At 39.5% G+C, this 19,910-nt stretch overlaps 1 non-coding gene across 1 annotated transcript; it reads left to right on the top strand.

Annotated features, from left to right (window-relative positions):
• Positions 1 to 2,916: 2,916 nt before the first annotated feature.
• On the top strand, positions 2,917 to 3,020 carry LOC114232286 (U6 spliceosomal RNA). Its single transcript, XR_003618322.2, has one exon. It is a non-coding gene; the product is annotated as a U6 spliceosomal RNA (small nuclear RNA).
• The last annotated feature ends 16,890 nt before the right edge of the window (positions 3,021 to 19,910 follow it).

Genomic DNA, 19,910 nt, shown 5'->3' on the forward strand with positions numbered 1-19,910 from the left:
ATTACAGAACCAGATATCAGGAAGCCTGAGTTTTTAGCCTTGGCTCAGACATCAAGTAATTCAATAATTCAACCAATATTTGTACATGTTAACTATTGCTCATCACATTGCTAAATGCCAGAGTGTAGAGGAAATGCATAGTCCTTGCTCTTACAAAGTCCACAGTGTAGTGGGGCGAATTAAATGGGTATTTCATTTTAGCAGGTAAGAACTTGACCAGTCTACCGACTCTCTCAGTAAAGTGGAAGACTTAAAGCTGCTTTATTTTTTGTTGTTGTGATTTTATGATTTCGTGTTTAAGTGTATATTTCATAAGTTAAATGTTTTCAAAAGGTACCATGTTCAAGCACTGTACATTGTATTTTACATGAAGGTTGCACCTATGTGTCTGGCCCAAGATCACATAGCTAGTAAGTGGCAGCCCCAGAACTGAGACCCTTGCTTACCTGCCTCCAAAGGCCATGTTCCTACAACTCAAAATAAGACTAAACTAAGACTGCCCATCAGGGACATGATTAAGATGGAATTATTACAGCCTACAGGATAAAAAGACATGACACATTTTTAGAGTGAAACTGATGTGTTGAGGAGAAGATTGAGAGGAATCATTTCTAGATCATATCTGTTTGGAGAGTAAGTACAGATATGTACTATTATGTCCCATAATTTATATTTTTTGTATTAAATAATAATCAAGAGAATAATGTGAACTGGAATGTGGTGGTTGGGAGTCATAACATGTTATTTTTCTGTGTGCATTTACTGCTGGCTGGCTGAAGTAGGACCCATTTAACAATCCATGAGGCAGCAGCATGGTGTTCTGGAAAGAGCCTGGCTGGGAACTGCCTCTTGCCAATGACTCTGCGTGGCATTGGGAATTCATTTCCTTGAGCTGGGATTCAGTGCTCCTATCTGTAAAATGAGGATGAGAGGTCTGGTCTAGTTTTGTGACTTTTTCTAAAGGAATTAAGCTCCTTTAGATATAGTCTGACTTTGGAAGTATAACTTCCAATATCTACTAAATAATAATATATTGATCGACCTTTGGCCTTTGTTTCCTGATTGATACACTTTTCCTTTTTCTAACCTAAACACACACACACACACACACACACACACACACACCCACACACACACCCTTTCTCTTTACCCCCTTCCCCAAACTTCCCCTGCCTCCCTCTTTCAGGTCTTGACTTCGTTAGGGAAGCTTTCGCTGATTCCCAGTCTTGGTTGTCTTCCTTCTGATTTCTATGAAAGTACTCGCTGCTTTCTCTGTCACTGAGCTGTTGTGAGGATCCGATCACAAAATACATGTACAATGCTTGGAACCATGCTTGGCACCTAAAGTACTCAATGACTATTAGCTAACATCATCATCATCATCATCATCATCATGCTTTCTAAACTTATGACACTCTTTGATTTATTAGTCTTATTGATTCTCTGTGTCATCTACTAAGTATTACCTTTGGAAGAGCAGGGACCATAACAACAGAACTTATGGTTGCAACATCAGCAGCTTAGCCAGTGAATGACAAGAGTAAACATGTCTTAATTAATGTTCAATAACACATAGCAATTTACATAAGAAAACTTTCATTTACACAACAAAGCAAGTTAAGCCTTTCAGCACTTACATTCTAGTGGAATAGACTGAAGCATGCAATTTAAAATAACTTGATGTGATGAGGGCTATAATAAAGTTCTGAACTTGGGTTATGGAGACTTAGAAAAAGAAGCAATAGATCTTGCCTGGGAGATGAAGCACAAACAACACTTCAGTAGAGCCTTATAGCGCCAGTGTGATTTAAACTAGCAGATACGTGAGAGAAGGGCCATTTCACAAAGGAAAAAAGATGATATAAATAACAACACTAGGTGGGAAACTGCATAACGGGTTTATACCACTGACTTATTAGGTCCTTGGGAGGGTGCCCTGGGGATAAGGAAGAGGTTTATTAGAGAGTGAAGAGAGATGTGAATGGGAAGATAGGTTTAGACTTTTAAATGTCTTAACTGTCATGCTGTTATATGGTTATATGGAACTTTCAAAAGCGTTTCCTCACCTAGTCACCTCTCAATACCATGCAATCCGTATGGTGTCTCTTATTGTAAAGCTAAGTACGCATTCACCCAGCTATTAAATTGTGCTTACATTTTGACTTTCCGTTTAACATTTCCTCTCCTCCATCCTCCATCCCCACTTCTGAAACACCTCTGAAATTCAAGTCATCATGTCCATTTTCTCTGCTGCTGACTGAGTTCAGGTAATTTGTGGGGCGCGGCTACAGTGTTTGGACAGGTTCAAGCCTTGGACTGAAGAGAAGGCACAGTCCTCTCATGGCCACGTGCAAGTCCCAGCCTGGGGGACAGAGCTTTCCCAGCACAATTATAGCCAACAGCTATAGTTGTAAGCTTGAACCTATGGTCCTAACACTTGGCCCCACATGCCTAAGTGATATAGGCTGCAAGGAAACAAAGCTTGATCAGGTGCATGTAATTGAGTAGGACTGAAACCCACTAGAATGTTGTAAACATCTTGACCACACCCTTACTTTGCCTCATGGCATCGGCTATAAAATAAAGACACGGGGTATAGTCTGTGGCGCTGCTGGGTCCCCATCAGGGAAGCAGCATCCCACCGAGTCCCAGCTTTCCTTCTCTTGTCTGTCTTTTCTCAATCCTTCATCGCCCCCACTCGGGTTCACCCTTGGCTGAGCTGGTGTGGCACATAAGGTGCCCTAGGGCTGAGTATGCCATGGCCGTGCCGGCTCCCCACAGTAATTAAGACATTAACCCATGTCATTCACACTGCTGCCAGTTACTTCTCACTCTCACCCATCAAGCTTCTGCTTTAAGTTTGTCATTTAATATGACAGAACCACTGTTCATTTTACTTTTGAAATAATATTTTGTGTGCTTGCTTCAGCAGCACATGGACTAAAATTGAAATGATACAGAGATTAGCATTACTCCTGATTAAGTATGACACCCAAATTTGTGAAGTAGTAAAATAATAATAGTAGTTTTGAGAAGAAAGCATTGTGGCAATGTTCCACGTGCTAAAAGATCTACATTTGCCTTTTATACTACTTGAATTATTGAGAGCTTTGTCAGTGAGGTCATAATCACTGGCTAAATTATCACAAATGTGCTGTACAAATCAGCTTTATATAAAAAACATTTAAAAAATTTAAGTGAATAATATTTTTTATATTGTAAGCTAGAGGTCCAGTGCACGAAATTCATGCATGGGTGGGGTCCCTAGGCCTGGCCAGCAATCAGGGCCGATCAGGTTCCCCACCTCCCTGCCTCCCTTCCTCCTCCTTCCCTCACTGCCCGTGTGCCACCACTGTGCGGTTCCTCACCTCCCCGCCTCCCTCTCTCCCTGCCTCCCCCATCCTTCTTCCCTCGCTGCCCACATCCACTGCCACCCATCTCCAGTTCCCCATTCCAGCCCAAAATCTGGCCCTGATCAGGCGAAATGGGCCTGCTGGCCAGGGGGAGGGGCCAACTGCCACCACAGTGGGTGGGCAGTGGGACAATCAGGGCCTGCTGGCCAGGGGAGAGACACGGGGAGGGACCTGGGAGGTTGGCCGCCAGCCCCAAGGAGGGAGCTGGCCCTTGGCACCCTGGGAAAGGGACCATGTCTGCCACCACCTACCCCTGGTTCCCTGTCCCAGCCCAGGGGCCTGGCTAGCAATTGGGGCCTGCTGGCTGCAGGGGTAGTTGACCAGTAGGCTCCATTGGTGATCAGGGCCTGTGGGCTGGGGGCAGCTCCTGTGTTGAGCGTCTGTGGTCAGTGTGCATTATAGCGACAGGTCATTCTGGTTGTTCCAGTCATTCCGTCATAATGGTCGCTTAGGCTTTTATATATATATACTAGTGGCCCAGTACACGAAATTCGTGCATGGGGTTGGGGGTTGTCCCTCAGCCCAGCCTGCACCCTCTCCAATCTGGGACCCCTAAGGGGATGTCTGACTGCTGGTTTAGGCCTGATCCCTGTGGCATCAAGCCTAAACCGGCAGTTGGACATCCCTCTTGCAATCTGGGACTGCTAGCTCCTAACTGCTCACCTGCCTGCCTGCTTGATTGCCCCTAACCACTCTGACTGCTGGCCTACTCACCCCTAACTGCCCTCCCTTGCTGGCCTAATCACCCCAATCCACCCCCTCTGTCAGCCTGCACGCCCCCAACTGCCCCCCTCTCCACCAGCTTGATCACCCCCAACTGCCCCCCCTGCCAGCCTGCTTGCCCGCAACTGGGCCCCCCTGCCAGACTGTTCATCCCCAACTGCCACCCCTGCCAGCCTGATTACCCCCAACTCCCCTCCCCTCCTGGCCTGATTGCTCCTGACCACCTCTGCCTCAGCCCCACCACCATGGCTTTGTCCGGAAGGATGTCTGGAAGGTCTCCCAGAAGGTCTCCTGGTCTAATTAGCATATTACCTTTTTATTAGTATAGATATAAATTTTCTCACAAATATAGTTTGCTATCAAAACATTTCTATTCTCCAGGTTATAAATCAATATTAATTTAATCTATTTATATACAATCCTTTCATTATTTTAAAGAGCTCTTTTCTCTCCTTGCAGAAGTTAGAAATTCACTTTCCAATGAAAGAGCTAAAATAAATATGAATTCTTTTACTAGAGGTTGCAAAATTGTGATTTTTCTATTTCTATCATTTCATCAACATCCATCAATAAGAATTCTTAAACAATTTTCCCTCATTAGACAGGGCTATTTGATTATCTTCAAATTCAATTTATATAAAAAAAAGCAGGATATATTTTTATTCTTAGTTTTGACTTTTAAATAAGGTAGTTAATGAGTTAAATTTTGTCTTGTTTGTTAGTTCTCTCTCTTGCATTATGAACTTATGAGTTTTTATATAGTGAATGTGTTTCAATAAATGTTATTCATTATTCTCTTGGCTACCTTTGGCAAAATTTTTAATGTTTCAAATTTCACCACCTTTGGCTATTGAGATCCTCCTCACTTTGGCTTCTATGGTCTTTTGACATAACTCATACTCTTTGATAGCATGCGTTTTGGCCACCACCAAACCTCAGGTTTAACTTATCTACCTTGTCTTAAACTTAGAAACAGTCCTTCTTCTAGTGCTTTTATGGAAATATAATAACTAATACAGAACATAATTCAGGTAATAGATATGCTCATGATTATCAAGTTATGATTGCTTTTCAGTGGACAAAACTAGAAAATAAGGTTGTTGGGATGTTTGATATTTGTCAGTTTATACAAATATTTCCAATTCAAATTGAATTAAGAGATTAAAAAAATATATCCAGTCATTCTGGATACAAAACTTCCTCATTCCTTTTAATATCTTCATTTTATTCTCAACTTAATTTTAAAGAATATTACATCAGAGGTACTATTGTTTCTAATTTTTTGTTCTCAAGGGCCAATACAATTTTGGACACTCTGATTTAATTACTAGGATAATTAAAGAAATATTATAGTGAGGTAGCATATAATAGTATTTCATTGTAATTTGTAGAAATGTTACAATAAGAATGTTTGCAAATACTTCCACCTCTTTTAAGGTCATCTTATTTAGAACATCTAATTCCTCTAACAACCTTGCTGTGGACTGAATGTTTGTGTTTCTGCAAAGTTTATATTGAGCCCTAACCCCCATTGTGTTGGTATTAGGAGGTAGGTCCACTGGGACAGGATTAGGTTCAGAAGAGGTTATGAGAGTGGAGTCTTCATGATGGAACTGGTGTTTTTATAAAAGGAAAAGTGACCAGAGCTCTCGCTCTCTCCCCATCGTATGAGGATGCAGCAAGAAGGTGGCTATCCGCAAGCCAGGTGAGGGACTTCACCAGGAACAACATTGTCCAGCACTTAGGCTTTTCAGCTTCCATAACTGTGAGAAATAAATATCTATTGTTTAAGCCACCCAGTCTATGACATTTAGTTCTAGCATCCCAAGCTAAGATAAACCTTCAATCCATTGACATATTTTTAGACTCTAGAGATGCACAGACTCCGATAAATGAACAGCACAGATTCTGGGCCTAGGTTTGGTAAGTTCAGAATCCTTGATCTGTAGTTTACCAAACTGTGTAAACTGATACTGAGCATCAGTTTACCTTTCTGTGCCTTGGTTATCTTGTCTGTACAATGGCAATAATAATAATATAAAAATATGATATAAAATACTATATTGTTATAATTGTATAATTACAGTTGTCATAATCCAAATACTATACAGTAGGACTTAAAATGAATATATATATTCCTTACATACATACATACCCCATACATATCATATATATGAAACTACCTGGCTTTTTAATTGGCTATTCTAGTTTAATGCTTTCATTATATTGTTTTTATGAGTTTATCATTTATTCCATGGTTGAAAGTTGCAGTAAGTCAGGTGGTACTATCTCCAAGACATACCTGAAAAAATGTTAAAGCTATAATACAGTATTATTCATTAAATTACATATTATATATAATAAGTAATATAGTATTTTTAAATGCTATCCTATCTAATAAAATAGTAATATGCAAATTAACCATCACCCTGATACACCCACAAGCCACGCCCACCAGCCAATCAGGAGTGAGTATGCAAATTAACCCCAACCAAGATGGCTGCAGCCACAGAGTGAGCAGGAGGCTTGCGTTTCCCCAGCAATGGAGGAAGCCAAGCTTTCCTCACACCCTGACTGGCCCAGGCCTCCATTCAAGGCTACAAAGTTTCAATTATAGAAGATAAATAAATCCCAGATACCAGGGCCTCCACTTGGGTCGCCAGGGGGTGTGACCGGCCTGCAAACCACCACAGGCCCCTCGCCCAGGCCGCCCCACACCCCAAAAGAACCCCCACCCTGATCCAGGACACCCTTCAGGGCAAACCAGCTGGCCCTCACCAGTGCACCAGGCCTCTATCCTATCTAATAAAAGAGTAATATGCAAATTGACCATCACTCCAACACACAAGATTGCTGCCCCCATGTGGTCAAAGATGGCTGCCCCCATGTGGACACAAGATGGCTGCCACAAGATAGCCATCAGGGGAGGGCAGTTGGGAGGGACCAGGCCTGCAAGGGAGGGCAGTTTGGGGCGATCAAGCCTGCAGGGGAGGGAAGTTAGGGGTGACCAGGTCAGCAGAGGAGGGAAGTTGGGGGCGACTGGGCCTGCAGGGAAGGGCAGTTGTGGGGGACCCAGGCTGCAGGGGAGAGCAGTTGGGGGGGCCAGGCCAGCAGGGGAGCACAGTTAGGGGTGACCAGGCTGTCAGGGGAGGGCAGTTAGGGGCAATCAGGCTGGCAGGGGAGCAATTAGGCATCAATCAGGCTGTCAGGGGAGTGGTTAGGGGGTGATTAGGCTGGCAGGCAGAAGTGGTTAGGGGCAATCAAGAAGGCAGGCAGGTGAGCAGTTTGGAGCCAGCAGTCCTGGATTGTGAGAGGACTGTCCAACCGCCCATTTAGGCTCAAACCTACCGGATTGTGCCTCAACGGGTGATCGGACATCCCTCGAGGGGTCCCAGATTGGAGAGGGTGCAGGCTGGGCTGATGGACACACACCCCTGTGCACAAATTTCATGCACTGGGCCTCTAGTAATATATATAGACACATACACTCATATTCATAATATGTAATAATGTAACATAATAAATGAATAAAATCAAACAAAAATACTTTGTTAATAAGGACAGACAATTAAATGCAAAATAAAATAGATAATCTTTGATCTGTGATGGTTTAAATAAGGATGTATTCAAAAAGAGGAAGTTAAGTTCAGGAGGCATTTGCAAAGCTATAATTTCATAATACAAAAGAAAATGCCCCCAGTTTTGACATTAATGCATGCATATTTTTATTAAGATATACATAGAGAAAGTAAGGTAGGCATACATTGTAATTCAGATTTGTCTACTTACAGATGGTAATGTTCTGTGCACTAATAATGCTCTCAAAACCATTTGCAAATTTGTCCAGCAACAACTCTGCCTTTAATGATGAAGTTTCCACAGTGGCAGATGGCAGAGAGAGCAGTGAAGGATGCTGCCGACCCACCAGGGTTATGTCTGTCACTAAAGAGATCTGGCTCCAAAAGCCAAAGTCTGTTGAGGTCACATTGGCTATTGCTACATTGGAATGACTTGATTGATTACATTTGTGGTTGTTCCATAAATAATGACCTTATAGATAGGGTCCTGGTAGTTTCATTTTGTTGTAGGAAAGTGACATAGAGAAACACAGTGTCTGTAGTCTATTGACATATAGAAACAAAGGGGTAATTATGAAACTTTAAATATATAAATTCACTGATTTTACTGGACCCTCCTTGTGTCTGAGTGGTTAGGTAGCCTATAAAAAAACATCACAGTACTATTTTAACATCCATGTCACATTTAGAAAGATAAAAAAAGCAGAACATAAGGAAATCTATTATTTAATGAATTTTTTTTTAATCCAGCAAAGACGATTGTTCTAATGAGAGCATAGAAATGTAATTGAGATCCAATTATTCTCTGGGCACCTAAAATTGGCAGTTAGTGCAGATGAAAGAAAATAAATAAGTAAACTTCAGTGCCCAAGTGAACCTGAAGAAAATGTTACTTGCTGTATTTAGAAACTTCTAAGTACTTCATATACATTACCTTTCTTCAATTTTTGTGACAACCATGAGATTTATTTGCAGATTCCATAAGGAGCCAAGCCAGTGAGGTGCTAAATCAGTGAGAGCTGACTGTTAAATTTACAGGAAATTTGCAAGCTATTCTTAAAAATAGCCATTATTGAAAATTAAATCATATACACTATCATTATATAAATTATATTTTAAGAAGGTAATAAATACTCAAAACTTACCATATCCTAATTATTTTATTACATTACTAGAGGCCCAATGCACAAATTGTGCATGAGTATTGTCCTTAGGCCTAGCCTGTGATCAGGGCTGTCTCGCCACCACCCACCCTGCTTCCCTGTTTGCCATCCAGCGATGGGAGCCTGACAGCTGGGGGAGGGACTAAGAGGTAGGCCGTTGCTGTCCGCTCACCGGCCCCACCCCTGCTGTGGGTCTCCCTCTGTGTGTGGGGTGACCAGCGGGGTGGAGGCCTTGGCCTGGTGCCACCCGCATCCCCCGCCACCGACCCCTGTTCCCCATTCACCATCGGCCGGCAGGGGAAAGGGACCGAGAGGTAATCAGTGTACCTCTTAGTGACTAGTTGAGCGGTCGTTCTGGTCGTTTTACCATTATGGTCGCTGGGCTTTTATTATATAGGATACCATTATCTGTGTTCTTGAGATTTTTTACATATATTGTTTATGTATGCATATGTTCGGAATATTATGATGTGCTACTATACATTTCTTCCCAACTCTGATGAGTGATGCTATGCTATGCAGGTAACTTGAAATTAGCCACAGTGGAAATATATACCATGGGAATTGGCAAATGCTGTGAATCAGGAATCTTCCTTCCCAAGTATCAGTTTTAAATGATTGCTAGGCTACTACTATGTAAGACTTCTTACTGACTTTAAAGCACATTGTTCAGTAAACCATGCTGTCTCCTTTTAAAAGGTTTGAAGCATAGATTTTTATTGTGGGCTCTGTTGACTTTGGGAGAGGAATATGGGCATGGATATAAGCTTTTTCTGCAGAAGTGGCCCATAGCTTCTGTTAGATTCTCAGAGACTCTATAACTTAATGTTAAAAAAATGACAACAGGCATTTCTATAGGAAAAATTTTGTATTTTCTGCATTATTTTTATTTGAAATAAGGAAATCAAGTAGCCTGCATTAGATATAATTAAGAAATTTGCTCCCCCTAATGTGTTCCATAAAATGTTCTTTATGTACATTTTACTTAGTAAAACCTTCTTTCCTTGCTGTTTTCTTCTAAAAAAAAAAAATAGTTCCCAGACATGGCAAACAACAACAATAACAAAAATCACATCTTAACAGAATTTAAAACAATAAAATATGTAGGATAAATTCAAACAAGTCAATGGAAACTTTATACACCAAAAACTATAAGACATTGATGAAAGAAATTGAAAAAGCAGAGATAAATGAAAAGATTTCTCATGTTCATAGTTCAGAAAAGTTTATTGTTAAAATGTCCATACTATGCAAAACCATCTACAGTAAGTACGTCAAACTCACAGCCTGAGGGCCGCATGCGACTCACAATGAATATTTTTGTGGCCCAGCCAATATAACGGTATGTAATAAATATTTTAATAAAAATTTAACTTTTACAATATCCTCTTATACATAATTATTAATAATGAACTACAACGTTCACTAATGACTGATTACTATAATCATATTGCATTCATTTCTCTTACGCTCCTTATGTGCAAGCACACCATTTTTCTCCACTAATACTAGCAGAGAATATTTTAGCAGCCAATTGCCATGTCATTAGTCTTGGACTGACTTGTTTGGTGTGCGCAACAGCAAATATTTTGCTTTCAGAGAACAAGAAAAATCTGTTTTATTTGCATTACTTTTATTAATTTGTGCAGTTATTCAGTGTCTGGTAAGTTAATGTTCAAGAAAAAAATATATATTTTTAAAATGTTAACATTATTTTATGTTAACGATTACTCATTTATTTCAGCCCTTTGTATTCAGCATGTCTCTATTGAAATAAACCTACGTTTCTATGAAAATTGAAGCTTCTGTTTTTTTGCGGCCCACATAAACTTAAACCTTGTTTAATTGGCCCGTGTTAGCCTTTGAGATTGACATGCTTGATCTATAGAGTTAATGCAATTCCATCAAAACTCCAATGGCATTTTGTACAGAAATATAAAAAACAATTCTAAAATTCTTCTGGAACTACAAAAGACTCCAAGCAGCCAAAGCAATCTTGAGAAAGAACACGGCTGGAGGAGTCACACATTCTAATTTCAAACTATAATACAAAGCCATAGTAATCAAAACAGTATGGTACTGGCATAAAAACAGACACACAGAGCAATGAAACAGAATTGAGAACCCAGAAATAAACATATATTTTCAGCTAGTATTTCATGAGAGATCCAAGAATACTCAATCGGGAAAGAATAGTCTCTTTAATAAACTTTGTTTGGGAAACTGGATATCCACATGAAAAAGAATGAAACTGAACCCCTAATTTACACCACTCTCAAAAATTAATTCAAAATAGATTAAGGACTTAAACCTGAAACTGTAAAACTGCTAGAAGAAATCATAGGGAGAAAACTCTTTAACATTAGTGTTGCAATGATTTTTTGGATATGAAACCAAAAGCATAAGCAACTAAAGCAAAAATATACAATTGGGACTGCATCAAGCTAAAAAGCTTCTGTACAGCGAAAGAAACCATTAACAAACAAAAAAGACAACCTACAGAATAGGGGAAAATATTTGCACATTATATATCTGATAAGGGATTAATATACAACTATATAAGGAACACAAACAACTTAATAGCAAAATAACAAACAATTTGACTAACAAATGAGCAGGAGAACTGAATAGACATTGTTCCAAAGAAGACATCGAAATGGACAACAGGTACATGAAAAGGAGCTCCACATCAGTGATCATCAGGGACATGCAAAAAAACACACAGTGATTTAACACCTCACACCTGCTAAAATGATTATTATAAAGAAGAAGGAAGGAAGGAAGGAAGGAAGGAAGGAAGGAAGGAAGGAAGGAAGGAAGGAAGGAAGGAAGGGAGACAAGAGATAAAAAATACTGGTGAGTATGTGCAGTAAAGTGAACCCTGGTGTGCTGTTGGTGGGAATGCAACTTGGTGCAGTCACTATGAAAAACATTATGGAGGATCATCATGAAATTAAAAATAAGAATTACCATATGATCCAGAAATCTCACTTTGGGTATATAACTGAAGGAAATATTTATTCAGTAATTAAAAAGACAAAAATCCTCAATTTGAGTCAACATAAGTAGATCTTAAAGACATTATGTTAAGCATAATAAATCAGACAAGGAAAGACAAATATTATATACTAGAGGCCCGGTGCACAAAATTTATGCATGGGGGGGGGGGTGTCCCTCAGCCCAGCCTGCACCCTCTCCAATCTGGGACATCCCTCTCACAATCCAGGACTGCTGGCTCCCAACTGCTCGCCTGCCTGCCTTCCTGATTGCCCCTAACCGCTTCTGCCTGCCAGTCTGATCACTCCCTAACCACTCCCTGACAACCTGATTGATGCCTAATTGCTCCCCTGCCAGCCTGATTGCCCCTAACTGCCCTCCCTTGCAGGCCTGGTCACCCCCAACTGCCCGCCCCTGCAGGCCTGGTCCCCCCCAACTGCTCTCCTCTGCAGGCCTGGGTCCCCCACAACTGCCCTTCTCTGCAGGCCCGGTCACCCACAACTTCCCTCCTCTGCTGGCCTGGTCACCCCTAACTGTCCTACCCTGCAGGCTTGATAGCCCCCAACTGCCTTCCCTTGCAGGCCTGGTCCCTCCCAACTGCCCTTCCCTGATGGCCATCTTGTGGTGGCCATCTTGTGTCCACATGGGGGCAGCCATCTTTGACCACATGGGGGCAGCAATCTTGTGTGTTGGAGTGATGGTCAGTCTGCATATTACTCTTTTATTAGATAGGATAAAGGCCTGGTGCACTGGTGGGGGCCAGCTGGTTTGCCCTGAAGGGTGTCCTGGATCAGGGTGGGGGTTCTTTTGGGGTGTGGGGCAGCCTGGGCGAGGGGCCTGTGGTGGTTTGCAGGCTGGCCATGCCCCCCAGTGACCCAAGCGGAGGCCCTTGTATATGGGATTTATTTATCTTCTATAATTGAAACTTTGTAGCCTGGAGCAGAGCCAAGCCTTCTGCTCACTCTTTGGCAGCAGCCATTTCTGTTGGGATTTATTTATCTTCTATAATTGAAATTTTGTAGCCTGGAGTGGAGGCCTAGGCCAGCCAGGGCTGCAGAAGCTTGGCTTCCTCCATCACCGGGGGCAACCCTAGCCTCTTGCTCTCTCCAGCTCCATGGCCACAGCCATTTTTGTTGGGATTTATTTATCTGCTATGATTGAAACTTTGTAGCATTGAGTGGAGGCCTCGGCTGGCAAGGGCAGGTGGAAAGCTTGGGTTCCTCCATTGCCGGGGAAACCCCAGCCTCCCTCCTGCTCTCTGTGGCCGCAGCCATCTTGGTTGGGTTTACTTGCATATTCACTCCTGATTGGCTTGTGGGTGTGGCTTGTGGGTGTAGCGGAGCTACAGTCAATTTGCATATTACTCTTTTATTAGATAGGATATTGTATATTTTCAAGTTGCTATGAGAGTAAAGTTTTAATGTTCTCACCTTAACAACAACAAAATGGTAATTATGTGAAGCAAAGGATATGTTAATTAACCTTATTATGGTAAAGCATTTCATAATATACATGTGCATTAAATAAAAATAATAATATTTGGCACATATCTATTCTAAAATATTATTCATTTTTAACTGCAATTTAAATTTAACTAGGCATTTTGTAGTTTATGTGGCCATTCTACTTCTTACCTCATTCTTCCATCTTCCTGTTCTTCTTATTAAGAAATCTATTGGAGTATTGAGCTATAGTCTGTTTTTTATAATAATTTTGTGAATAAGACTTAGCTGTGTCTGAATTCAATTCCAGTTCCCTCACTTCCAAGTTATGAAATTGGGAAAATTATTTAAGTTCTCCAGGTCTCAGTTTTCATGTGTGTAAAATGGGCCTTCTTAGTATTGCTAACGGGAGTAAATAAGATAGCATATGTAACAGTTACTGTAGTGTCTGACAGTTAGTAAGCTCACAGTACATACTATCTCTGGTGAAGATTACATCATCATCATCATGTTTTCATTGTCATAGAGCTGTACCCTAAGACGTTTTTGTTTAGCACAACCTGAACAATGAGTAATTTTATCCCTTGAAAGGTCTATAGATTTAGCCCAATGTTATTTACGTCTCAATATACATGTAAATAATTCACATATAATAGGAAAACCACAGGATAAGAAATCAAGCTACTACATTCTGGCTGTAACAATGTGTGAATGCAACCAAGTTCTTTCATGACTCTAGAGCTCCTTTTCTTTATCTACTACCAATAACTGAAAATTTGGGGTATATACTTCACTGATCTGTTTATCAAAGATCTATAGTGTCAAAATACAACGAGCCAGCATAAACCGCAGACCTCCAGTTTCCTTTAATGTTTTAGGAGTCAATGCCTGCATATATGGAGATCATTGTAGTCACAAATATTATTTTGCCCCTAATGTTCCCTCAAAGTTTTATATTTGATGTACTTATTATACACTGTCCTCTGCTTCAAAAAGAATAACGTTTTTGCCCTAGCTGTTTTGGTTCAGTGGATAGAGCGTCGGCCTGCGGACTGAAGAGTCCCAGGTTCGATTCCAGTCAAGGGCACATGTCCAGGTTGCAGGCTCAGTCCCCAGTACAGGAGTGTGAAGGAGGCAGCCGATGATTGATTCTCTCTCATTGATGTTTCCTTCTCTCTCCCTCTCCCTTCCTCTCTGAAATCAATAAAAATATATTTTAAAAAAAAGAATAACATTTTTAATGGCATCCAGTTTGACTTCTAGGAATAATTTTCAATGAACTAACTCTGTATGATTAATACATTTGTTAAAAAATTTTAAAACCTTAGTTCAATGACTCAATCTGATACTTATAGGCACATAAAATATGTTAATGCACACACACAGAGACACAACAAGAACTCCTTAAAGTCAAAAGTCAAACTCCTACAAATTAATAGCTTAAGAAACTTCCTAATTCCCTCAAATTGAGTAAGAAAGCATTTCACATGTGTAATGCAACGCTGAAAATTTTGGCAAGCCTTTGTCATGGCTTTTCTTTGTAGCTCTCCATAGGTTTTTCTGGAAAGGGGGAAAATGATAAAAACATGGCATCTTTTGATTTTTTTTTTAAATGGGCCCAATTACCCAAAGATAATAGCTGGATCGTTGATAATGGGATTGTTTTTCTGATCAACCAGGGTTGCATGAATAACCTTAATGGAATTATGGGATTATATTTCAGAAGAACAAATCTCTTTACTTAGTTACACAAAAAGCAGCTCACCTTAAAAATAAAATATAAGACCTCGCAAGTAAACAATTGGAATTAAAAGTTAGAATATTCAAATACATGTATTATTTTAAAAATTAAGAATCCATAGCAATTGTTCTGTCAAAAGATTCATGTAGAAGAGTCATCTGAATACTTCCCCAAGTATCTGATATTGATATTTTTTATCCATTTAACAAATGTCTTTGAGCCCCAACCATATGCCAGGCATAGTTACAGGTGCTCCACTACACTAATGAACAAAATAGGCAAAGTTCCTTCTCTTGTGGAACTTAATTTTAATTGGAGAAGCAATAAACCATTAAGTCAGTTAAAGTATAACATACAACAAGGTACTAAGAACCAAGAGGAAAAATAAAGTTGAGTAAAGGGCTAGAGAGTGATGAATTTTGCAAGAGGGGTATTAATATTTTACAATGCATAGACAGGAAAGGTCTCTCTGATGAGAAGACATTTCCACAGAAACTTGGAAGGAGCAATGGAGTGAGGCTTACTGAAATCAGGGGGAAGAGCATGGAAGGTGGAGGGAAAAGTAAATGCAAAGACCCTCAGACAACAGTGTGCTCGATGTGTCCAAACCACAGCAGGAAGGCCAAAGCTGTCAACATGGAGTATATGGTAATATGCTTTTCAAGTCACCCTACTTTGAAACATGTAATTATCTATTGATCTCTTTACAAAATGAAAGGATTCATTCAAAAGGTGAAGACATTTCAGATCTTTGCTCTTACCCAGCCTTGTCCCCATCACTGTTGGGACGTGAAGACATCTGAAAGGCTGGCCAGCCAAAGTGATTCTCTGGCACTTAACTGGCAGGCAATTACAGCTGTGATTTAGTCACATTGCTGCAATTCAAATAATTTTACAATTTTAGACAATACTCCTGAATGATTGTACATTTTGTGAAAACAAAAACACACCTTAAACTTCCATTGTCTGTGGCAGAAAAATTATGTTATCAAGAAAAAAACTTATCTTGAGAAGTTTTAAGACAGCACACTTAATTTGATATTTGAGGGCATTTATAGTCTATTCACAGAACCTTATAGATATGTTCCACCTCTCCACTGCCTGTTTCAGTCAACGGCCACCTCTTCCTATGTTGTAGAATATTGGGTAAAACATTATTTCAATGGACCATCTATGACTGGTGTGTCTTTCTAATTCATGAAAGACGGTTGTTTTTATAAATTAAGAAAGTTCATTAATTACAAACTCACCAATGTGCTCATATTTCTTGCTTTACTCACCTTAATGCTTGATAATTCAAGTATCAAAATCATTTGCAAAACATTATGTATATGTCTTTTCTTACTGAGGAAAATGAAGATTCTGCCAAGAATGGAACTTTGTGATATTCTCTGGTGAATATTTGTGTGTGTTTTTTTCCCAATGGATAAAAACACACAAATATTATCAGAATCTATGTGCATAGATTTTATTTATAAATAAATCATTGTTTTAATTGCCAAATTAGTGTACATTTTAAAAATGTTGATTGTGCTCCAGGAAAAATGCAAAACACTTCGCAGTCCTGCGGTCAATTTATCATAAGTGCCTTTTTGACCATGAGGTGACTACTTTTCTGCTCAATCTGACCACCTGCCTAAGAGAGAATGAAAGGCATCAGCAGAAAACAGATCAGATGGCAGAATTTGGGAAAAAGCCAGTTTGCAGAATGTGAGATTCTGCTGAATATATTATCAAAAGGTCCCATATTGAACTTTTTTTGAGCACATAGAGGAGATGGCCATGATTATTAACTGCTAAAACTTGGTTCAAGTTTAACCACTGATCGTTATTTTGATGAGATTCTGTAAACCTCTTTCTTAGTTTAGTGAGCATCTTCACTTGAGTTTATTCAGAACTTCCATAGGAATTCAGACATAGAAATCCAGAATTTGATAAGGAAGAGTTTCCTGCAGGTATTAGGTTAAAATCAAAAGTACTTGAAATCCATGATGACAGTCAACTTCAACCCCACCCCTCAGGTTCCCTCAGTGCCAATTTTTATGTGGTCTCATCAAATAAGAACCTGGCTTAAAGTCATATTTATGTGGTCTCATCAAATAAGAACCTGGCTTAAAGTCATATTCGACACAGACACATTTTCAGAGCCCTAGGGAACTAAACCGGACATAAGAGTTTTTATAAAAAGTTTTTCTTAGATGAAACTATTAGATTAGTTCTGGAAAAGGTAAAGAACTTAGTGTCCAATTTGTTTAAATACAGTTGAAGGAAGGGGGAATTTTTTGGACATTCATTAGGAATCCAAATGTACCAAGGAGGGTTGTAAAATACATTTTATTGAAGCTCATTTAGACTGGAAGCAGAGGAACATCTGTAACTACTCGGAAGGGGACCCTAGAAGAAGTTTTTATGAGTAAACTGGGATTGTTGCTTTTAATTATTCGCGTGTATAGATTACTCAGTAATGTGCGTAAAGAGCTACTTAGCTATCACCTCCAGGCCACATCACTGAAATACAAGAGGGTATTTTTTCAGTTTCTTTTGCTTCTGCTCTATAATTTAAAATCTAATCTTAAAAGTAATTGAGCAAGTGAAAGTGTGATTTGTCTGCAGCAGTGACTTGCTCTGAAATTCCTTTGTGGATTTACTTTTCTGTGTACCATTCTGCAAGACCTGGTAATAGCTAAATTGTTTTGTTTCATATTGAATTTAAAAGGCATAATATTTTTTTTTTCTTAAGAACTACTCATAGGTAAGCATGTTTTGGAATTCTTCTGTAAGGGTTTCCAAAGTTAGAGTATGGCAAGCCAATTTCTGTCTGCAAAATTTAATTCCTAAAGCATTTACACTGAAGTCTCATTAGGTGGTATTGCTTTTTTTTCTGTTTGTTTTTTTTTTTTTTTTTTCCTGAAGAAGTCAACATTCTATGATTGCAACATTAAAAAGTAGACTACCTTCAGCCTCTAAGCTGTTACATTGCAGAGGGGTGAATGATCAATGCACATTTATTAACACATCCTCTATGTTTGGTTAGGAGATGTGGCTAAGGCAACAACTTATCTGCCTTCATTTGATAGAGAACACATTTAATGAGTGAAAGGTCATCATATTTTACCCTTTTTCATAATAAGACATGTAAAGACAGTATAGATAATGACACGCACAGCTTTTAACTGCATTTCAAATGCAACTTATTTTATTTCCTAGAATGTATCGTAATGAGAGAATCATTCTGGAATTTCTGCTAAATGGAAAAGCATCGGCATTTGCAAAAAGGGTTATTAGCATAAAAAGATTCTCATTCCAAAATACAAGAATTTTTCATAACAGATATAAATAATAAGTAGGAACTACACATGTCTCAAATCACAAGTCCACAGAAGGCATTGCTAAACTAGCATTAATATTGTGCAAACAAAGGTATTATCTTGGTATATAGCTTTTTATTTTTCACTCCACTTAACTTGAGAATAACTTGACTTCATGGAAATTCACTAAACTATGTCTTTCTGTCCATTCTGTTTAGTGCTACAATTAGGAAAGATACATTTTTAGAAGAACAAGCCTGGAATTGGTCATGTGGCATGGCAGATCTGATTATGGATGCCGATGTGCTTCTCAGAAAGACACTTCTGGACTCCCTGGGAAGGAAGCATATGACTGAATTTCAGTAGTTCAGTTTTTACATTAAAATATGGACAGTGAGGGGTTCCAATCTGTCAGGAAAAAGTGGCCATGCGGCCAGAGTCATCATTTTACTTTGGGGGTCTTATATTTGCCAAGTGGGCAGCCAGCTGTCCAGGCTTTTAAAATGAGGAAACTAAAAAGTCTGAGAGGCAAATTGCACTGGAGCATTTAATATTCATTAAACTGACAGGGTTTTTACTAAAATTAAGAGATAGAGAATTGCTGTTTTGAAATTTGAAGTTTTAATAAATATTTCCTTTAATTCCATGTAAACAGGTAGGGAATCAGATCGTGCACAGCTGTGAGCCTTGTTCATGGGCATGAAGGCTATGAAGTCTGAGAGGCCTAGATTTCCAAATTTGCCACTGCTATTCAGTCGCTGTATAAACTTCCCTCTGAGCCTCAGCCCTATTGTCTGTAAAATGGGAAGAAGAATAATACTTAACTTGAAAAAATGTGTAACTATCTGTGTAATGAATGTTAACTACACTTATTGTGGTAATCATTTCACAATATATACATATGTCAAATCATTGTTCTACACCTAAAAGTAATACAATGTTACATGTCAATCATGTCTCAAAAAACTATGAAAGCCAATGTATTTTAAAAAATGAAACTGTATTTTGATATATAGTGATATATTTAAAACACTTGGAAAATGAAAGACAATAAACCATTTAAATGCTTAAAAGATGAGCAGTTAGAGGCTGTGATTTGAAAATAGATGGCTAAGCACTTATTAGTATACTAGAGGCCCGATGCATGAAATTCGTCCAAGAGTAGGCCTTCCTTCCCCTGGCTGCCAGCACCAGCTTCCCTCTGGCACCCGGGACCTGGGCTTCCCTCACAACCCGGCTTTGTCCGGAAGGTCTTCCGGAAGGACGTCTGGTCTAATTAGCGTATTATGCTTTTATTATTATACTAGTAGGTACTCAAAAGGGTTGTAATTTCAGAAGATGCGTCAAGTATCAATGCAGAACATTGATAGGAAAAATTATCAAAACATGCCTTTTCATTTGAGTAAGGAGGTTAGAAATTAAGCCTTAGGAGTAATGGCTCCAAACCAAAGAGACTTTCTTGATAAGGTTAAATTTGTCTTGCCTACTTTCTTGGGATGCCATGGGGAAAGCTACAGGGGAGAGCGCCAGCCAGTCACGTTTGCA

Source organism: Eptesicus fuscus, chromosome 2, assembly GCF_027574615.1.
Source record: "Eptesicus fuscus isolate TK198812 chromosome 2, DD_ASM_mEF_20220401, whole genome shotgun sequence".
Classification (NCBI taxonomy): Eukaryota; Metazoa; Chordata; class Mammalia; order Chiroptera; family Vespertilionidae; genus Eptesicus; species Eptesicus fuscus.